The sequence below is a fragment of the Mytilus edulis genome, chromosome 5 (assembly GCF_963676685.1).
Source record: "Mytilus edulis chromosome 5, xbMytEdul2.2, whole genome shotgun sequence".
NCBI lineage: Eukaryota > Metazoa > Mollusca > Bivalvia > Mytilida > Mytilidae > Mytilus > Mytilus edulis.
The window spans coordinates 72,504,596-72,525,804 of NC_092348.1; the positions used below are offsets into that span (position 1 = coordinate 72,504,596).

General features: G+C 32.2%; 1 long non-coding RNA gene across 1 annotated transcript; it reads right to left on the bottom strand.

Annotated features, from left to right (window-relative positions):
* Nucleotides 1-974: 974 nt before the first annotated feature.
* LOC139524411 (uncharacterized) lies at nucleotides 975-13,247 on the bottom strand. The gene is made up of 4 exons (XR_011664790.1): nucleotides 13,044-13,247; nucleotides 10,288-10,485; nucleotides 4,572-4,643; nucleotides 975-1,057 (listed from the first exon to the last, which is right to left on the bottom strand). It is a non-coding gene; the product is annotated as an uncharacterized lncRNA (long non-coding RNA).
* Between the last annotated feature and the right edge of the window lie 7,962 nt (nucleotides 13,248-21,209).

Consider the following 21,209-nt stretch of genomic DNA (forward strand, 5'->3'; position numbering starts at 1 on the left):
TCAATGTTTGAAGGCAAAATAGTTTTCTTAGCCTATGTAGAACACATTGTCGCCTCTTCCTTCCAGATACCTTGAGCATTTTAAACTGAAAAAGACATGCTATGATAAATTATGTAAATATGTATATGAACATATAAGAATTAAAACAATGCAAAAGAAACAAAAAACAAAAAACAAAAAAAAACAACGCATTTGCTGATTCTGCTGTGGCCGATCGTGTCTCAAAACACGAGAACAAAAAATTGAATATAAGATTTGCCAATGCCAATGGCCCATCCATCGTAAAGCAAACAATATTTTATTTTGTATTCAATAATCCAGCCATCTCAACTTTTAACGTGCGTCTCTAATCAACCAAAATAATGCTAAATTTAGATTTAGAAGTTTGCTCTAAATTTGAACTAAATTCAAATTGTCAAAATTGCATATCGGAAATAAAATTTAGAAATAATTCGATGTAGAAGTAATCTATTTTCTTCTCGGAATGACGACAAAAACCTGACCATGCCGTCTGCTAAAAATCATAATTTGCCATGACCCTTCGACAATTGTATCCATCGAGTCAAAATAAACGACAATTAAATCCTTGATAAATACTATTTGAAACAGTTTTAAAACAAATAAGGTTTTTAACAACTTATGTGTCAGATTGGTTCCGATTTTTTAGAAATTTTTTAGAAGATAAATCTATGGCTAAAAAATGCGTCTGCTTTTCCTAAATGTCGACGTCAAAAAGGAGGATTATGGGTAAATCAATCACTTGCAAAGATCGATAATCCAACTAAAAACCAAATACTATTACTTGACGATGTAGTATAACGACGGACAGTGGTATGAGCACTACCGATAACTGATTTAAATTTTAGATTTTAAATCCTATTATATTAGTATGTATTAAGTTCAAAGATGTTATTTCAAAATTCCTTCTTGGTTTTGAAAAAAAGAAATGAACCTGTCTTTTATGTTAAGTATCGATCAAACTTACACTTTCCTTAGGTTAATGTTCTTCGAAAATAATCCGTTTGGTAAACTGCTAATATTATTTCTACCTAGAAATCTAAAAAAAGATTTAATATTTGTAAAGAAATGTATTTCAATCGGCCTGCTTTTTTTGGGTACACTATATATAGCTATAAAAGTGCTATTCTAAAACCGTTTTTGTCCATGAAGACCCCTTAGTTTTATTTTTAAAAGAACTAAATTTTCTGCCTTAATGTCTAATATGTTTCCGAGGAAAGATTGACTGCAGATCTAGACGATTACATTAGTTTACATGGGACTGCGTTTTGGCTTATTGTAATTTTAGAAAATAATGTTTTCATGAATAGCTCCTTCCGTGTTATTTCTTCGATAGTCAAAGGGAATGCCAACATTGCGTTTGCGTGCTGCCTATTTCCTGTAAAGTACGTTATGGCCTGTTGTTTATCTTTTTCCGTATTCAGGTACTGAATTTTATTGAAATTATTGAAGGATTGTGTTTCATTTTGTACTACTATCCTTTTTGTTTTATATATATTGTCTTATCTTGATTCACATTTTTCATTGATTTTTTTCTTTCGAAGATGATAAAAGATAAAGTAAATAAAAGCGCCTTAAAACTGTAACGTTATACTTCAAATTATTAGGTGACATTCATCTTCACTTACTTTACTTAACTGAGTCATAGTCCACTGGAACTTCTATGACCAAATAATTGCAATAAACATTCATTGAGATGGTAATTTTGCTACCTTTGCAATTCATAATGGCGACTACAGAATTCGTGAAGTTATAATTGCCATCCAAATTCAATGGTTCTTTATCATTACAATTAAACTTATTATATCCCAGGAATAGATTACCTTAGCTGTATTTTGGTAAACACTTTTGGAATTGTTGATCTTCAATGATTTTCAAACTTGTACTTAATTTTTGGCTTCATTTTTTTCATTCGAGCGTAACTGATGAAATCTTTGTAGACGATTGGCGTACACAATTATAAACCTGGTATCTTTGATTAGTTTTTTTTAACATATTTTCCAAAGACATAAGATTAACAAAACTATCTGCTGGCAAAGCAAAATCGAAATCTTGTTCCTTTCTAAGCTTTTAAAAGCAAAATTATGAATTAATTTTCAGGTAAAGAAAGTATGACATGACTACTATAAGTACAATACGTATTTTTGTAACAACTTTCAACTAGTACGATTATTTTTTCCAGTATGTCGATAATGACCGTTGGGGGAATAAACAGACATCACGACGAAGTATCGTGAGTAAAATGATTAAAAGCTGGTAAGCTCTGTGTCAGGCATGGGGCGAATTACATTACAATGCATTGCATTATATTACAATTACATGCATTATCAAAGTAATGCATTAAATTACAATTACTTTTGCAAAGTAATGCAATGCATTACCATAATATTTGTAAATGAAAAAAAATCAAATATTTTGAAAAACAACATGAAAAGTTTCTAGCATATGCAATAACTGATCTGTATACATATTCAATTAAAGTATATTCAATACAACTATTAAATTTTAACGTCATAAGGGTTTCACGGTAAACATATCTGTGCTTTCTCTAAAAAGAAACTACAGAGATGAAGTTTAATATTTATTTTAACTAATGTTAACTTTACTTTTATAAATATACATTTGTTTAATAAAATTTGAACAAAAAATATTTACTGATAATTTCTTTCCAAATTAAATTATAAACAAAGAGCTAATTATGACCAAGTGTCAAAATGGTGAAAAGATTGATTACAAAACAAACTAATTAGTGATTTATGACAATGGTCAATTTTCTGTTATTTAATCATAACAAGTTATTCATTGATGTTTTGACAACAATAAAATACTTTTACAGTAATGCTTTTCAAATAAAATAAAAGTCAACATCCAAATGATTATTTTCTTAATTAATCCAGAAATCTTAAATTCTGCTTTAGCTAAATCTCTAACAATCTGTGAAAGATACATTACAGTATGTGAAAAAGTAATGCCATGTTACTTTTAATGCTATGTAATGCATTAAATTACAATTACGTGTAATGCAAAAATTGCTGCATTACACATTACATGCAATTACTTGGAAAATGTAATGCATTACCAAACATTACAATTACAAATTTCCATTACCCCATGCCTGCTCTGTGTACATTATTCATGCAATTCTCTGCAAAGATATCCCCAAGAAAACATCTGAATATTCTTTTAACATTACCGTGTTTTAATTTTGATTTAAATGAATATGCAGTATGGAATTCGTAATTATCACATCTGATCATCTTAGTACTATCGAAAGATTTTAACTGTGTCATATAATTATTTTTCTTACTTCCTATACCTTTCTAGAAAAATGATTGGTTAAAAGCAACCGCGTGGAGACCGTGTATATTCCATATTGGGTTAGTAGGGTTCCATATTGGGTTAGTAGGGTTCCATATTGGGTTAGTAGGGTTCCATATTGGGTTAGTAGGCGGGGCTCATTTCAGTATAAGGTTAGTAGTGATGTTACGTCCCTTTATAAAAACAACACGGTGTTGAGGAAAAATCTTAAAGGTTTCAACAGACGAAGAAATTGATGATGAACGATTAAAATAAATTCATAAAACACATTAAAAGCAAACAAATCGTTATTGTTGGCATTTGTTTTTGTATAGACCAATGAAAGTAGGTTCTTAATTCTAACGGTATTGAAGAATTAATCACTTTGATAGGCCACTAGTCTAAATACCACATGTTCAGATAGTTGGTAGGATGAATTCGTTACATAGTGTTCAAGAGACCGAATACGACATATATGGGGTCAGTAAATTCCTTATTGGGTGAGAGCGAAGCCCATATGGAATTTACTGACCCCATTTATAACGTATTAGGTCACTAGCACACTATGTAAATAATAATATTCAATACAAATTCGCATGAACAAACTGTATAGCTATATACAAAGCTACATACGCAAACCATTTATATAAGTCATGGCATACTTTAAATGCGAAATATCATTATGTATTATATATAAATTTACCCGAAAAAGTTTGGTGCATTACACCATGACGTACATAAATAATTCGCCTGACATATAGCTTCCGTATAGCTAAACTTAAAATTATTTTATCTGCGTCATATCATTTTATATTCAATGTAAATTCACCTGAACAAACAATATAGCTATACCAAAGCTACATGTCAGGCGAATTATTCATGTAAGTCATGGCCCAATGCACCAAACTTTATCTGCCTGATATAATTATATATTCAATATAAATTCGCCTGAACAAACATAATAAATATATTCAAAGCTGCATGCATGACGAATTATTCATGTAAGTCATGGCCCAATGCACCAAACTTAATCTGTTTCATATAATTTTATATTCAATATCAATTCGCCTAAACAAACAAAATAGCCATATTCAAAACTACATGCCAGGCGAATTATTTCAATGCAACAAACTTAGACCAACTGCATTCAATATGCTGGGAATGAGAATGTTGAAACCCGTGCAATTCAGAATGTCGACCCAACAATTCGACAAGTTATAATTTCTATCATTTTTTATCATAACAATAAAACTTACAGTGTATCCAAAGAAACAAGATCATCAAATGCATTTGCTGCTATAGTCGATATCTTGTTGGTAGATAAGTTTCTAAAAAGAAGATTACTGATTAAACTTGAGCATGTTTAGTATTTCAAATAAAGGATTTCATGATTATAGGTAAAATAACACTGGATTCTTGAATATCAGTCAAAAGGGTCTCACCAAAATTCATTACTGCGTAAGTCGATTAACACTTTTTGGGAATAAACAGACATCACGAGCGGGATCGTGAGTGAAACGTTTAAAGGCTGGTTAGCTCTTAGTACGTTCATCCTGCAATAATATATAAAAATATCCTCATGAAATTTTCTGAATTTTCTATTAACGTGAACGTTTTATCTTTTTTAGTTTCCAAATGAACAAGCAGAACGGAAAAAAGAAAGATTGTTTATATCTGATCATCTTAGTGTGTTTACTTAATTATTTCCGGACAATGATTTAACAAACAAACTGTAATGCATAACTTAAAGAGTAATGATATAAAATTAATAGGACACTGTATATAGTATGAGCAATTTGGTTGAAGCCACAATTAATGGAAAATAACAATAAAAAAATTTGGTAAAAGGAATACTGAAATACAGAACTTCTTTCCCTGAAGCTTATATATGTAACATACACAAGACTTGACACCCGGATGGGACGTCAAAGTCATGATGATGATGCATTGCTGTTTAACATCCAGTAGTAAATTAAATGCATATTCAGGACGATAATGTGTAATTGTAATATGAATATTAACCTTGATTTCTACTAGACCGACGCGCTGAGCTGGTACATGCTGCATGCTACATAAAAATAAGGAGATGTGATACGATTGCCAATGAAACAACTATCCCCCAAAGTTTAAATGAAGTGGATGTAAGCAATAATAGGCAACCGTACGGCCTTTATGAGAAAAACCCATACCGTATAGTCGGCTATAAAAGGCCCCAACATGAAAAATATGAAACAACTCAATTGAGAAAACTAACGGTCTAACTTGTAACAAAACAATTTACGGAAAACAAATATGACAGACATGAACCAACGACAACCCCTAAACTACAGGCTCCTGACTTGGGACAGGCACATATAGAATGTGGCGGGGTAAAACATGTTTGTGAGCGCTCAACCCTCACCTAACCTGGGACAGTGGTGTAACAGCACAACATAAGAAACTATAAAATGAGTTGAAAAGGGCTTAACTCATCAGATCAATACAAAGAAAAACATCAAACAAAACAGACCGGATGTGGTAGGGTATATATCAACCCCTCATCCATAAAAACAAAAAAGACACTAAGTACAGATCTGAGAGTATTTGCAGTTACTGACAGCTAGTTCAAAGCCAATAACAACTAATAATAAAACAAATCATGTATCTAAGACTAAAATATCAATGAGGTAACATCCAAAATCAAATGGATTTAATGTAAAGACGTCATTAACAGTCAGAGAAAAACATGACCTTGTACAATACAAACATATAGGTATCGACACGTTGTAGTACCGTGAAAGTATATATGTGTAATATTTAGTTTAGTTTTAATTTACTGATAGCAAAGTCAATAGCTATACCAATAAAAACAATATTCAAAGATTTATTTACAATGTTGAATTGGTAACCTCTTAAAATAAGTTCATTTAAAGGATTGATACAGGAAACAGATTAATATAAGCTAGCAGCTTGTTTCTGGATCCTATTAATTATTTCACTTGTATTATTATGTAAATGTCTATGTATGTACCTGAATATAATTAATAAAATATGTTTACACTAAAGGATTGATAAGTTTACCCGGATCGTATCTAAATTTCCGAGCTCGGTTAACAACATCACTGTAAAATTTAGGATGTGCTATTCCGTTTGAAATAAGTTTTCTACGGGTATAGTCAAACTTGCAAACCAAATGTTTGTATCTATGGAAGAATTTAGTAAAGGTTTTAAGTAATTTGTGGTAACAAGATCCCTGACTAGATAATTTACTAGTAAAACATAAATTACTCTCATTGAAATCCAAAACGTCACTACAGACACGGAAATAGCGAATGAGTTGGGATATATGAACTCCGTAAGATGGTACCAAAGGAACATCACCGTCCAAAAAAGGAAAATAAACAATAGGGAAAGAAAAAATATCTCTTTTGTCATAAATTTTAGTGTACCCGGACACACTATCTTGACCCCGAACCAACCAGTCTTTGCTCTTATTCCTGAATGTGGTATTCTTGTTTTTCGTATTTGCTTATGTGCTTTGCCTATTGAGTGTCTACATGTGATTTTGTTTTTATTCTTGTTGACATAGTTGTTTGTTTTTATAGTGATTAAGATTGTAACACAATGTTGACTGCTGTACCACAATTTTTGATATAAGGAAATGCTTGTACCAAGTCAGGAATATACATTTTCCATTCGTTTGATTTATTTGAGCTGTTAATTTTGCTATTTGATAAGTGACTTTTCATTTGAATTTTCCTTGGATATTTTTTGTTATTTTACTTTTTATTTTTTACAACTTTATCATAACGTATTAAAAAAATACCACGATTTATTTCTTGAATCAAAAACCATAATGTTAGGGAACAAAAAGTTCGACATTAAGAAAACCTTTGCCACAAGATCCGACCCAAAAGGTTTTGAAACCAAAAGGTGCTAAGGTTTATACTAGATCCATACACACAACATTTTCTGGATCAGGGATGGCGGCCAAAGTATACGTTTGTAATATTTTTGCCTGTTTATTAAAAGATAAAAATTTTAGCCCTTCGTGTATTTACTAATTTTCCGTCACACCTTTTTCGTTAACTGACGAACAGAATGACTTCGTATCTGATCAGCAGCTCAACAGTGATGTGTTATAAAGTGTCTGCGTTTTCTGATATCTTGAAATACGAGCGGGGTATGGCAAGCACCGCAACACATGCATTCCTATTTATTCTGCATTAAAAGTTCTGTTCTATGGAAAATAGAAACTTATTACTGATGTTTCATTTAATAAGAAGGCCAATATGTTCTAAATCGTACCCGTTGATATCCTTGTATTTTAAACAAAAAGGTAGGTGACTGCTTGACATTTGTATAAGTTAAAACTTGTACTGGAGTGATGAATAGACAGATCAATATTTATAGCAATTTTCAAAATACTAGTACTGGAAACTATCAAATTTCAATTCTATGTTGCCATCTATATTGGTAAATTTAGCCTAAAAAGTTCATATTTAGTGTTGAGAATTGAACTCATGCAATAGTTAATCGATTGTGGGCTCTCACCTTTTACCTCGTTCAAATTTAGGTCACTCTATTGTTATAACGATGTTTATTGTAAACGACACTAGCACATCAAAAGACATCTGAAGGTCAAAATAATGTAGACTGTTGACTTTAGAAATATAAAGCTCTAAATTGACTCGAGTCTAAAAAGGGAGTGAAAGCCAAGGATGTATAACTACCTAACAAATAGGTGAGATAGTATGAACAAAATTATCCCAAAAGAATAATCAAATCAACATCAGGTCAACTTTGCCTGAGGGATTTGGATCCTTAGTTTTGTTTTAATGATTTCTGAAATTATCAATGGAGAATTCTATTTCAAAAATATATTTTCAATCACGTTAGTTCCGAAGTATTAACTAGTGAGCTGATAACACCCTCGGAACTAATAGTCAACCAGCAGCGGTATCGACTCAGTGCTAGAAAAATGAAAATAACACAAACTGTTAATCCTTGTATCTATGATGAGTTTATCTCACAGATGGTTTTAAAATTTTGAGTTGTCATTTGATGGAAATGATATCATACTCTATGTTTGCGTAAATTCTTTCATCGGGAATTAAACGATCAACCTCTAGCATACAACAACAGTTGTCGATTGCACTAGATGAGCAGCACCAAATATGAACATTGTAATGAGGTGATTGGCAATGTGTTGTAGAAACTTTTGACGAGGGAGTGGACTGGGGTCACCGATTCTCACTTCCCTCCCCCTTACTCCCAATCCCCAATACTCCTACTCCAAGTTGAAATTTTTTAAAAAGCATTTCCTTGAATATCCCTATTTTCACTCCCGCTCTTCCTCCGGTTTCTGCTATCGACTCTCCCTTCCAACCCTTCATTCCCATGTTCCCTTAATCTTGTCCATACCTCTTTTATCTACAAGTACACGTTCACAGGGTTTTTAAATTCTTCCTACCCTCTGTTGACGCTTTTGCTGATGCTTTATTTAGTTGACTCTCAAGATTACAGCATAGAAAGTCCTATATTTATTCCAATTTTTAGTGAGTTGGAAGTTTATGATTTCAACTGCAGTTCTTCTTTTGATGATGAAGTAAAAACATGACTAAAAGTGCGTTTTTACATTCAGTTAAGATTCACATTTAGACAATACGTAACGACCTCGCGCAGTTAATCTTTAGAAGAGTTTCAACAACTGTATCATCTTTTGCGCCAAAGAGCCGGCCATTGTTACAGTGATTAACATGTTTAATTAACTTATTTATATCATCATAATCATTTCTTTCCAAGTACGCTAAAATTAAAATATAAAAAAACAGAACTCCAAGGAAAATTCAAAACGGAAGGTCCCTTGGCAAAATCAAAAGCTCAAGCGCATCAAACAAATGGAAAACAACTGTCATATTCCTGACTTGTTACATGCATATTCAGATGTAGAAAATTGCGGATTAAACCTGGCTCAATAGCTAGCTAAGCATCTCACTTGTATGACAGTCGCATATAATTCCATTATGTTGACAACAATGTGTGAGCAAAATAATGTTATAATCTTAATCACTATAAAAACAAACAACTATGTCAACAAAGAAAAATAATTGGCATATAGACACTCTATAGACAAAGCACATAAGCAAAAATGAAAGACAAGAATAAAAAAAATGACCATAGCACAATAACACAATGGCGGGATATATTTATAATTTTATTAAGGTACTGCATTCGTGGTTAATGAACTGGTATTACGTTACTGGGATCCTATTCGTGTTGATTGCTTCGGAGATATCCAATACAAGAATGATAAAATCGCATCCTTTTTCATCTCGTTGACTTTTATACCAAGGGAGACAAATTCGGAGTAATCATTTTCTAAAAATTTCTCGTTTGTGAAAATGCATAGATTATGGAAATATAAATAACAAACGATGTATAATTCAAATTAAATTTCTTATACGTAGGAAGTTTCATACAAAATACTGATGTAACATGTAACATGTCCATTGATATTCTATAAAGCTTTTTGCCAGTTGGAGTTGGGCATGCAATACTTCAGCCCGTTGGTAAAAATAACACACAGAGGTCAGCGGTGATAATTGGCTATTAATGCTAGATGAAAAAGGGCATTTATAGGACCTACTATGATATCTACAGCGTCCATACCCATGTTCGCACTATCGACTAAAGCTAGTGTAAGGTTATTTTTAGAGGTTACCATGGAATCAAATAGCCTCTGTATAGTAAAAATTAAAAACCATGACAAGCACTGCTCTAATTTATAGACGAAAGATCGACCAACATCCCAATCAACTTCCCCTTCAAAATAAAATTTAAAATAAAACAATCAGGGACATTGGTCATGTATCCTGAATAAAAAAAAATCATCGCAAATCAACATAAATTCTAAGTAGGCAACTGAATCACAGATTATTTAAAGTAACAAGTTACTAAAAGACCAACATTAGTGTTTATAACCATACTTACAACGATGTTGTATTTAAAGGTACATCATCAGGTATTGCTGTTAAACTTTTAAAGTTACAATTGACCTTTGTTCCGCTGCAATCACATGTAGATCCTTGTGGTCCAATACATGGTAAGGCAAACATGTGTTCTAGTAAGCTGAAGATCACAATAACTGTAACTGTAAATATCATGATTCCAGCTTTCTTCTCTTTGTATCTAGAAATGATGTTGAATTGCATAAAAGCGGTAGAAAAGTTGTTTCTATGATATGCTACACGTAGATAGAGGCGACATAATTTACATTTGATCAAATTTCGCAATTCAGACAAATGAAGGTACCAAACAAAAACTGAGTGAATCGAATGCACTCCGAAGGGAGCGAGTCCGGGTGCGTCAACAGGGTAATCACGTCGTCTCCTGCTATATATGCATCACCCGCCATGATGAAACCGCCGAAGATCGAAAGTAGGTTAAATTCTAATCCCATGATAAAGACATAACTGCCTGATTATTTTAAGTCTTTATTTCTATCAGGGTACACTATTTTTTCTGACAATATTTTTATCATCTTTATATAAATCTACAGATCAGAGAAAGGACTTCAACAATTTTGTAAAGAACTGTATCGGTAGGTAAACTATAAAGTATGTTTGTAATAAAAATGCGAGAATTTCGGAAAATCTTAAAGTCAATGACCCAAATTATTGAAATAAAGAAAGGAAAGAAAAGTTTATACATGAATTAACGGCTGATCTACGTCTTCGAAAATTGAATGTTCTAAAACAATTCATCATACTATGAAAGTGTTCTACAACTAACGTTCCTATCTCTTTAGCAGTGTTTTGCTTGGAAGGTTTTTGGTGTATGAGCGTTCTCCACGACGTTTTACATTTTTTTTCTTTCCAACAAGTAGTAATCACTGTAGACTTTTGGTAATGACTGACACATATATAGTGAAGCGTGGTTTTCACCATTTTGATTTTGGAGGTAGCCTTCCCACTTTTGTTATGATTTGCAAAAGGACTAAATTATTTTTAGCATCTCTAGAAAAAAAAACCTTTTGGGAATAAATGTAACGTCTTCTCCCTTTACAAAAAACCTCACCAGAAATCAAGAACAAAAACAAGACAAAACGAAACTTAACAAAACAAATACAAGACAAAATTTCTAACAAAAATGCGAATTCGAAAGTGAGATATATATATCAGACCATTTTTAGATAATAAAAAAAATAACGCTAAAGTCAAAAATTCATTTAATTTTTAGATATTGTTGCAATATGCCAGGTAACTCAACGTTAATTAATATGAAATTTTGGAATGAAAGTAATCGAATTAAAGAAGCATTTTAAAACAATCCTTTACTAAAGTATATACTATAAATTTAAGATTACAAAACATATTACAGAAATAAAAAGTCGTATGTGAAATTCACGTAGCATATTTCAAGATAAATTGTTTATATATAGATATGCATGAACGAATGCCCTCAGTTTAAACCATAAGGAATATAATGAATGCAAATAATCATATAAGCTATTTAGACAAACTGGCTATTTGTTGAAAAAACACTACAAGTTATACACGAGATTGTTAACTTCGGGCTATAAATACAAGAAATAAACTGAATCCAATAACCTAATCAGGTTAAATAATAAGTTAAGATAATCGTTTTTTGTTCTATTTAATTTTTAGTATTAGCTCCTAATGTTTCTACGTCCCTGGCTTTAAAATGTCCAGATTTGAACGTTGCCGACGAAGGTAAATCAAGGATAGCACTTTGGACATACTAAATTTATATAGTGTTACTTATAGGTAAAAAAATAGAGCAAAGGAAATTAAATTAATGTTGCGGTTGAATGAAATATATATGTGAAAATTCAGTGAGAAAAACAAAGGCGTTCAAATCCTGTCAATAAAGGATCTTTGTTGATGTGTGGCAAATTTAAAAATTAGTATGCAATAAACTGGTTAACCAAAATAAAACTTTATAAACAAGAATGTGTCCTCAGTACACAAATGCCCCACTCGCATTATCATTTTCTATGTTCAGTGGACCGTGAAATTGGGGTAAAATCTCTAATTTGGCATTAAAATTAGAAAGATCATATCATAGGGAACATGTGTACCAAGTTAGAAGTCGATTGGACTGCAACTTCATCAAAAACTACCTCGACCAAAAACTTTAACCTGAAGCGGGACAGACGGACGAACGAACGGACGAACGGACGGACGCACGGACGGAGGAACGGACGCACAGACCAGAAAACATAATGTCCCTCTACTATCGTAGGTGGGGCATAAAAATATTAACAATAATAACGGACTCCAATGTAGATTCCAAAAAAAAGGGATATCAATAAAATCTGACAAAAACAAAGGCTCAACTATATCATCAACAGAACTAAAACAGACACACAAACATAGTCAGGAATGATAGTTTGTTCATCTGTGGACATAAACAGGTAAATATGATATTGTCGAACCAACAAAATCAGGGTAAGAGGGTGCCCTAATAGTACAATCTAAATACCAAATAATTAGACGTCAATAAATAAGAAGCACGTAGTACTACGTAGAATTAAAGTTGTGAATAGATCATTTAATTATTAATTTATGAAGATTTGAATAGGAGAAAAAAGCCCAGAATGAGTTAACATAACAAAACAGTTGAAAATCGTCGTCATCTGTGCCATGTAGCTGAGAATGATTATAGGTACCGTAAAAGATATATATATAAAAAAATATAATATTCAAATGTATAATTTTACTTACATATTGAATATTTGACAAGACGTTCACAACTGGCGATATCTGAGCACACAACTGTACACTTGAAGAAAGATTTCGTAAATGCAATAACACGTTTGAAGGGATGGTAAGTGTTTTATATCACGCTAGTGTTTGCGTGGTCCTGGGATGTAACACATGTCTACAGAAGTTTCAGTGGTTAAACATGACAGATATTTTATAATTTTTTCCCTGAGAAAGAAGAGCATTTCGTACAAATATAATGCTACGTATGACTAAAGATATAAAAATAAAATATTTCTATGTAACATATTGCAAATGATTATCTATAACGTTTTAATAATATTAAATAAATAATTATGTGATTAAATCGTCAAATTATCAAATTAGACAAATTGTTTAATTTCAGCATGTTCAACTATTATCTGAATTTAAAAACAAAAATATTAAAACTCAAACATACAAGAGGAAGAAAGGTTGATCATTAATTCAGAAATTGATTCGATCATATTTTGAAAGTTTATTTGTACAAACTTTTATTGTAGATTATCGTTGGTTATCTCAAAGAGATTGATTTTCTCGTTTGAGCCGGTATGGCGAAAGTGAGAAAAACAATCGAGTTGAGATGAGAAATGGTAATCTGTTTATCGCTATTTAACCTATGACGACGTTGTAATTTCATGGATAACACTTGTTCCCTCAGTTTCTAGAGTTCATTTTTCATATCACTCGACTCCGCTGAGAAGGGAAATTATCAGTCAGCAAGACCAAAGAAAAATTTCGTAAAATAGCGATAATAACATATAATGTATTTTGCAAAGATCAAATAAACTTAGAATTAAATCATTTTAATTCTATGATAACCAAAAGTTCACATCTACAAATTTCCAGTTTTGGGATATCGTGACAGCGTATGATGCATGCATATATATACAATATTAGGTCAATGTCAGAAAAATATAAACATTTCTGTATGAGGCTGAGCAACTAGTTTTGTGCCGTTTACGAAAAAGAGTTCCATGATGAAATTGACATTGCACAAAATATAGCTGTGTTACTATATTTAGGAAATAAACACAACTAGTTGCAGTAGTCAACTTCAAGATATGTTATTAAGTTAATGAGATATTAAACTTATCAAGTTATATCTTATCTTAGATGTTTAATTTGAAGTTATTAAGATATCTGACATACTGTATTATATAATTGTTTAACTTTAAAAGATATCTTTGAAACTAGATTTTATAACTTATAGCTGATACAGTTTGAACGATATCTTATATCTGCTGAAGATATATTTTATCCAAATACGTTGTGAGATATAGGGCATAGTGTATGAGATATCTTTAAAAGTATATAGGATATGATATTGTTTACTTCATGAGATATCTTTTTAACTTGTGTCATATATCAAAAGATATACATAGAAAATAGTACATGACAAAATCCGTATCATATGTCGTATCATCCCGAGACACCAATATCAGCCCAAGGGCCTTTAGGCCCGAGGGATGATATTGGTCGAGGGTGATACGGCATGTGATACGGATTTTGCCATGTTTTATACGCTTTATCATATATTTCAACAGGAGAGTTATATTATATGAACTGTTCACTGGGTTACCTTCAGTTCTACTTTTGTCTTATTTTAAAAACCCTTAAGGTAGATAGGGTGTCTTCCTCCATTTTGGATTTTGAAATACTAGAAAACATGGTCTAGATCTTTGATGAAATGTGCAAATTTTTATAGTAGTAGGTAATTCATGTGTAAGAATTTTCATTCTAATATGGAAAATGCCATGTTTGATCATATTTATGATTGTATTTTACAAAAATAAGAATTCTTTTGTTTGATTCATTTTTTCCAAACTTTGTCAAATAAGGGGAGGCAACTCAAATGCAAGGGCAGATAATTCAGATAGTGTTACTTTTACAATAGAATGTGTTAGGAATTTACCCATTTTTACACGTAGCAAGAAAACGAGTCCAGTGACCCCATTTTTTCTTTTTCTTATCTGAAAGCATAATATTGGAGCTATCTCAAATTTTATCTAAAAATTCTATGGTGTGGTTTGCGTCTTATGGCGGAAAAATTAGTTTTCCATGCATAATCTATACAAAATCTTTACAATTTTGCACAACCTGTAGTGTGAAAATAAGTCCGGTGACCCATTCTTTTTATTAATGTTTTTAAACAAGCAGGATATGAACTACATTTTGGCAAATTATTAAAAGATTCTATGGATTATAATTTAGACACCCCATCTACCTTAAAAGAACTGCTCAATTACTTCTCCAAAGCACCTGGGTTACCTTACAATTTGCGTGCTGTTGTTTTAAAAATATTTGGTTATTGTTGTATTTTTTTGTATTTTTTTGTGTTGTTTGTATTTTTTACAGTTGCATTTAATGTGCAAAAAATTATGAAAAATTGACGTTCGTGACGTCACATGTTCATACCAAACAATGACGTCATTCAATAAATTGCGTCACGCCCGAATGACCCTACCTATTTTGAGGAAAATTATTTCTTACATAATTAAAAACGGACTGTGTAAAAAAAAAAAGTAGGGGTGTGATAAAGGGTAAAGGTGTGATAAAGGGTATGCGATAAAGGGTAAGGGTGTGATAAAGGGTATGCGATAAAGGGTGCGCATCAAAGTTGCGCGATATGGATTAAACAGCAGGCTATTTATCAAACATGCAAAACTACTGTATTTACTACTAAACATATGAAAAATGCAATTAAAGCGCTGTTCCTTTACTTTTTGTGTTTTTTTTTGGGCTGTGTAAGTACTTTTTTTTCTTTCATGGATGGTTACCCCATATTCTTTGTTTTTTCTATGATCACTCATTTTATTATTTTTTTTAGACATCCTAACTAGTCAATCAGAGGTCTATTTCATTTGTAAGATATCTCTATTAGCTTTTCAGGTATATTTTTTGGTTTATAAGATGTCTTATTTAGTTTATTAGATTTCTTATTTAGTTGAAGTTACTTTTAAATAGAATAAATGTTTATGAGATCTGATTACGTTTAGAAGACATAATGTTTTAAATTTGAAAAGATATCGATAAGACATCTGAAAACCTTAATAATAATTATATCTAATAAACGTTATAAGATATCTCTTTTTATGTTGAATTAATCTGCTTTCCTTATATTATTTGTCGTAATTTCTGCTTCTTGCTATGTTTTGGTATAGTTATTAAAGCCAGCAAATACGAATATCTCATAAAACTAGTAAATACACGGAGTAATAAAGAAATACGGACGTCAATTCTGTTGTCTGTTGTCTCTCATCATTGGTAGCGTGAATAAATAGTCAATAGAAAAAAATGATATTTTTATTAAACTTCTAGACCAGCCGATATATTTCCATACAAGTACAATATTCCAACAATGATATATAATTTACATACGGGGCGGAGCTACTAAAATAATAGTCTTACTCGTATTTTCTTACTGACCAAACGGGATTATCTTAAATATTACAATGACAATATAAATAAAATGCAAGGCATACAGCTATCTGCGCTGCTTCTTACCTCTAAATTATAACCCTTACTTGTAATATAAAATTCGAGGCATACAGCTAATGCGCTGCTTCTTACCTCTAGGAACCCCGGGATGAGCCTTGCTGCAAGCCAAATGTAAACACAGCAAAGACTGACGAACGTGACGTTACACTGGTATTTAATTCAAATTACCGGAAATAAATATTCTAAGCAGGAAGAAAAACATAACGTAAAACGCTTACATAAAATATAGGAGTCCTCGACTCAAAATGCTTATAATAATACAATCTTATGAATAAACAAATCTAGACGTACTAATTCTTCCATTTAAGAACTTTTAGAAATGAACACTTTTGGGTTCACGCTTAAAATATTGACCCAACGGTAACGTTCTGAACAATACATGACAAAGTTGCGCCATATATGACGTTATCGGTTCAACTAATAACATAAAGTAAAACGTACGTTAATTACTCATTTAATATATTAAATACTAGAAATAACTTCGGACAACTCATATAAACTCTCTTATATATTAATACAATAATAACGATATTTCTGTACTTGGAAATAACAAATACACACATTTATCATATGTTTAGTAGGAAATACAGCAGTTTTGCATATTTGATAAATAGCCTGCTGTTTAATCCATATCGCGCAACTTTGATGCGCACCCTTTATCACACCCCTAAGTTTTTAATTTTTTTTTTACATAAAGTCAGTTTTTTGTTTGTTTGCTTAAGACAAAATTTTCCTCAAAATAGGTCCAATAGAACGGTCATTCGGGCGTGACGCAATTTATTGAATGATGTCATTATTTGGTATGTGACCTCACGAACGTCAAGTTTTCATATTTTTTGGCACACTAAATGGAACTATAAAAAATCAATAGTCAAAATCTACGTAGCACTACGTAGCAGCTACGATATTGAACGCGGCCCAGCTAGTCATAAATCTACACAGCCCTATGTAGCCGCTAGGATATTGAACGCAACCTAGCTAGGCTAGTAACACGATCAATAGTCAAAATCTACGTAGCACTACGTAGCAGCTACGATATTGAACGCGGCCCAGCTAGTCATAAATCTACACAGCCCTATGTAGCCGCTAGGATATTGAACACAACCTAGCTAGGCTAGTAACACGATCAATAGTCATAAATCTACGAAATTGTATGATACATTTTAATACATTATGATACATTTTAATACATTATGGTACATATTACTTACATGAGCAACACGATAGTCGCCACATGTTGAACAGGAATTACTTACAGTTCTTGACCACATGATCTCCTCCCCGGTTTAACGAGGGGTTCGTATTGCCTTGTCTTTATATTTCTGTGTTGTCTTATATGTAATGTTTGTCTTTTCGACGTTTTAGTCTTTTGAAATAGCATGGTCAGTTAGTTTTCATCTGATCAGTTTGAATATACCTTTGTTATCTTTTGCAACTCTTTTTGGTTTGTTTCATGTTGTTTTCATTATGTTGGTTTGGGATCTAATTGTCCTTTGTTTTAGAGAAAAATGTCCAAAACCACTAACTGAAGAATATGTTTAAAATGAGATTTGGAATAAACAAATCAATTAACAACAAAGAATCAAAACTTCATAAAAATAGTAAAAAAGCAAGTTCTGTATTGTTTATTTTAACTTCATATAACTTTCACACCTTTTACGGGAAAATTTCATAAATGGAAGCATGAAACAACTAATCTTCAAGATTCTGAAAAGATCGCAGAGCATATTGGTACCGAAATTACAAGACCTAGAATAACAGGTCGACAGAGTCATAGAGCAAATGCCGAAAGTGACAATACAGAGGAATATTTTAAAAACCGAAATAGCAGTAAGATTTCAGACGGATGATCGGAAAGGTACTACATTATTTGAGTTGCTTCCAGTACACATTACTCAGCTAGAAAGTGCAGATGATTTAGTCACAAGCCTTCTGCTTTTGGAGGACGATTTACTTACACCATCTTCACTTAGAGCTGAGATATTGTTGTGGAAGAGATTATGGTAGGGCAAGAATGTGTGTGACTACCCGGAAAGTCTTCATGAGTATTTGAAAACAATAGATGAAGACGTATTCCTAATGTGAAACGTCTTCTTACAGTAGCATGCACCTTGCCCATATCGTCTTGTGAAGCCGAGCGGTCATTTTCAACTCTCAGGAGAACAAAAACATACTTACGTAACACTATGGGCGAAGAACGCCTGTCAGGGCTAGTTTTGATGAATGTTCATCATCAAGATTTAAAAATCGATGTAGGGGAGATCTGCCAACTTTTTATTTCAAAGAATACACGAAGGATGTTTGAGAAATGTATTTTGAACATAAATAAAGCATAAGAATATGATAGATACCAAATACAAATTGAAAATTTTACATTCAACACGATATTATTGATTTCGTGGCTCATTCAGTTCTTCTGTTAAAACATGTAAAATGAAAATTAAAAAAGTAATATTGTTTAAACTTTCTGCCATATATCTGATATCATTAAAACTCCAACGTTTGTATTATGTAGTGTATATGCTTGCTGAAGTTGTCATTGAATTTCATGTTGTGTATTACAAATCTTATATTTTACATGTTCAAGTTGAAATCTACAATCAGGAAATCACTGACTCAGCTTACGAAATTTGCACATAAACGTAATTGTCTTTATTGTTACATAAGGGAATTTGTTCTTGATTTGAGGTTACATGATTTGTATGTCGTGCATTTATATTTCACCGGAAGGACCTGAAAACAATGTTGTAAGTTGCTGCAAGGACAATTTGACACTGCTTAGACATTAAATGATTTTCCCGAATATAGCTAATTGAATGTGTTGGATCCCCCAAGTTTTCAAATTATTGAGTTCTGGAACCCCTCCCCCCCTTTTAAAAATGGCTGGATCCGCCCCTGCGTAACGTGTCTTCTGATTGGCTGACAGTGTTTTGTCTATCAGCTCATAAACATAATTTATTCATTCAACCGTGAAGTCATCAAATTTTTTCATGATTTGCTTTGGTTTTGTATGGAATTGATATTTAAATATTATAAGGAATGACTATAATGGTTTTTTTCTGCCTATTTGAAATAACATAAAAAAAATTGTTTGGACTTTAACGGTGCTTTTTTGTGGACTTTAGCGGAACTTGTTATTGTGGACTTTAACGGAGTTTTCTTGTGGACTTTAGCGGAGGTCATTTTGTGGACTTTAGCGGAAAGTTTGTGGACTTTAGCGGAAAGTTTGTGGACTTTAGCGGAAAGTTTGTGGACTTAAGCCACAAGCACTTGTCTCAGGAAAAAAATTTCCTATATACCTTAAATAACACAAAATACTTACCTATTTTTTTTGAAAAATGACACCCAGTCCCGAATTCCCGTTATTTTTCGATTTCTCGGTTGTCAAACTGACTTAAACTTATTATGCCGTAAATCTAAATTGATTTATCTACACAATGGTATATGACACGACTATCAATGTCGTCGGGATCATTAAAAGCAGGCCTCAGAAGTCGGTCAACGGGATTTTTTTTGCATACGTCTCAAGACTTGGCAACACCCAGCCCGCAGTGATTGAATTTTATAAAAAAATATTAAAATAAAAACTGTCAGCTTCCCTCTGAATATGAATTATTATCTTTATTGTAAATTCTTTAAAGATTATGTGATACAAACTCAAATAAGTGTTATTTGAGGTCTGTCAAATGTGTCAAGAGTTTCTAATTTTAGAACTCAGATGTTCCCATTTTATTGACATCATTCAGACTCTCTCTGGACTTTACATAAGATATTGAGATAACTCCAAAAGTAAATCTGGAACTGGGGGGAGCTGAAAAAATCTCCTGACCTAATTATTTGTATACCTCCAACATAAAGATCACTATCTCTGATTTTTCTACATATAAATTCAATCTGATTAAACATTTAAGCAGAAAGCATTGATATTTCATCTAGAATCAAAACATCTGTTTGCCTGATGTTCAATTTGAACTTTTGAAAATGTTCATCAATAGTCAATTTTTGTAAGAGTTTATCGTTAGAAAAATGACCATCTGCTATACCGGATCAGGAATGGACAGTAATCCCACCTATATTCAAGGAAGCCACTCCCGTTGTTCCTGTGCCTGCGACGGTTTTCCCACTTTTTTTAGTTCTTGTTCTATAGTACAGACCAAATGGCTCTTCCCCGTTCCACTTTGCTCCAGAAGCAAAAGGTTATGACCATTTTTGACCTCATTCAATGCTATAAGCTGTTTGACATTCATTTTGTTATGAAACAGACGTGTACACAACGACACTAATGTTGAGTTATTAATTGACCAAAATTTCCCACATTTATTTTTAGCCAGACGATTGACCAATGAGAAACCAGTATAAAATTACATGCGGACTGGGTGTTGCCAAGTCTTGAGACGTATGCAAAAAAATCCCGTTGACCGACTTCTGAGGCCTGCTACTAATGATCCCGACAACAATGATAGTCGTGTCATATACCATTGTGTAGATAAATCAATTTAAATTAACGGCATAATAAGTTTAAGTAGTTCTGACAACCGAGAAATCGAAAAATAACGGGAATTCGGGACTGGGTGTCATTTTTCAAAAAATTTAGTTAAGAACCTTGTGTTATATTAAGGTATATAGGGGAAAAAATCTAAGACAAGT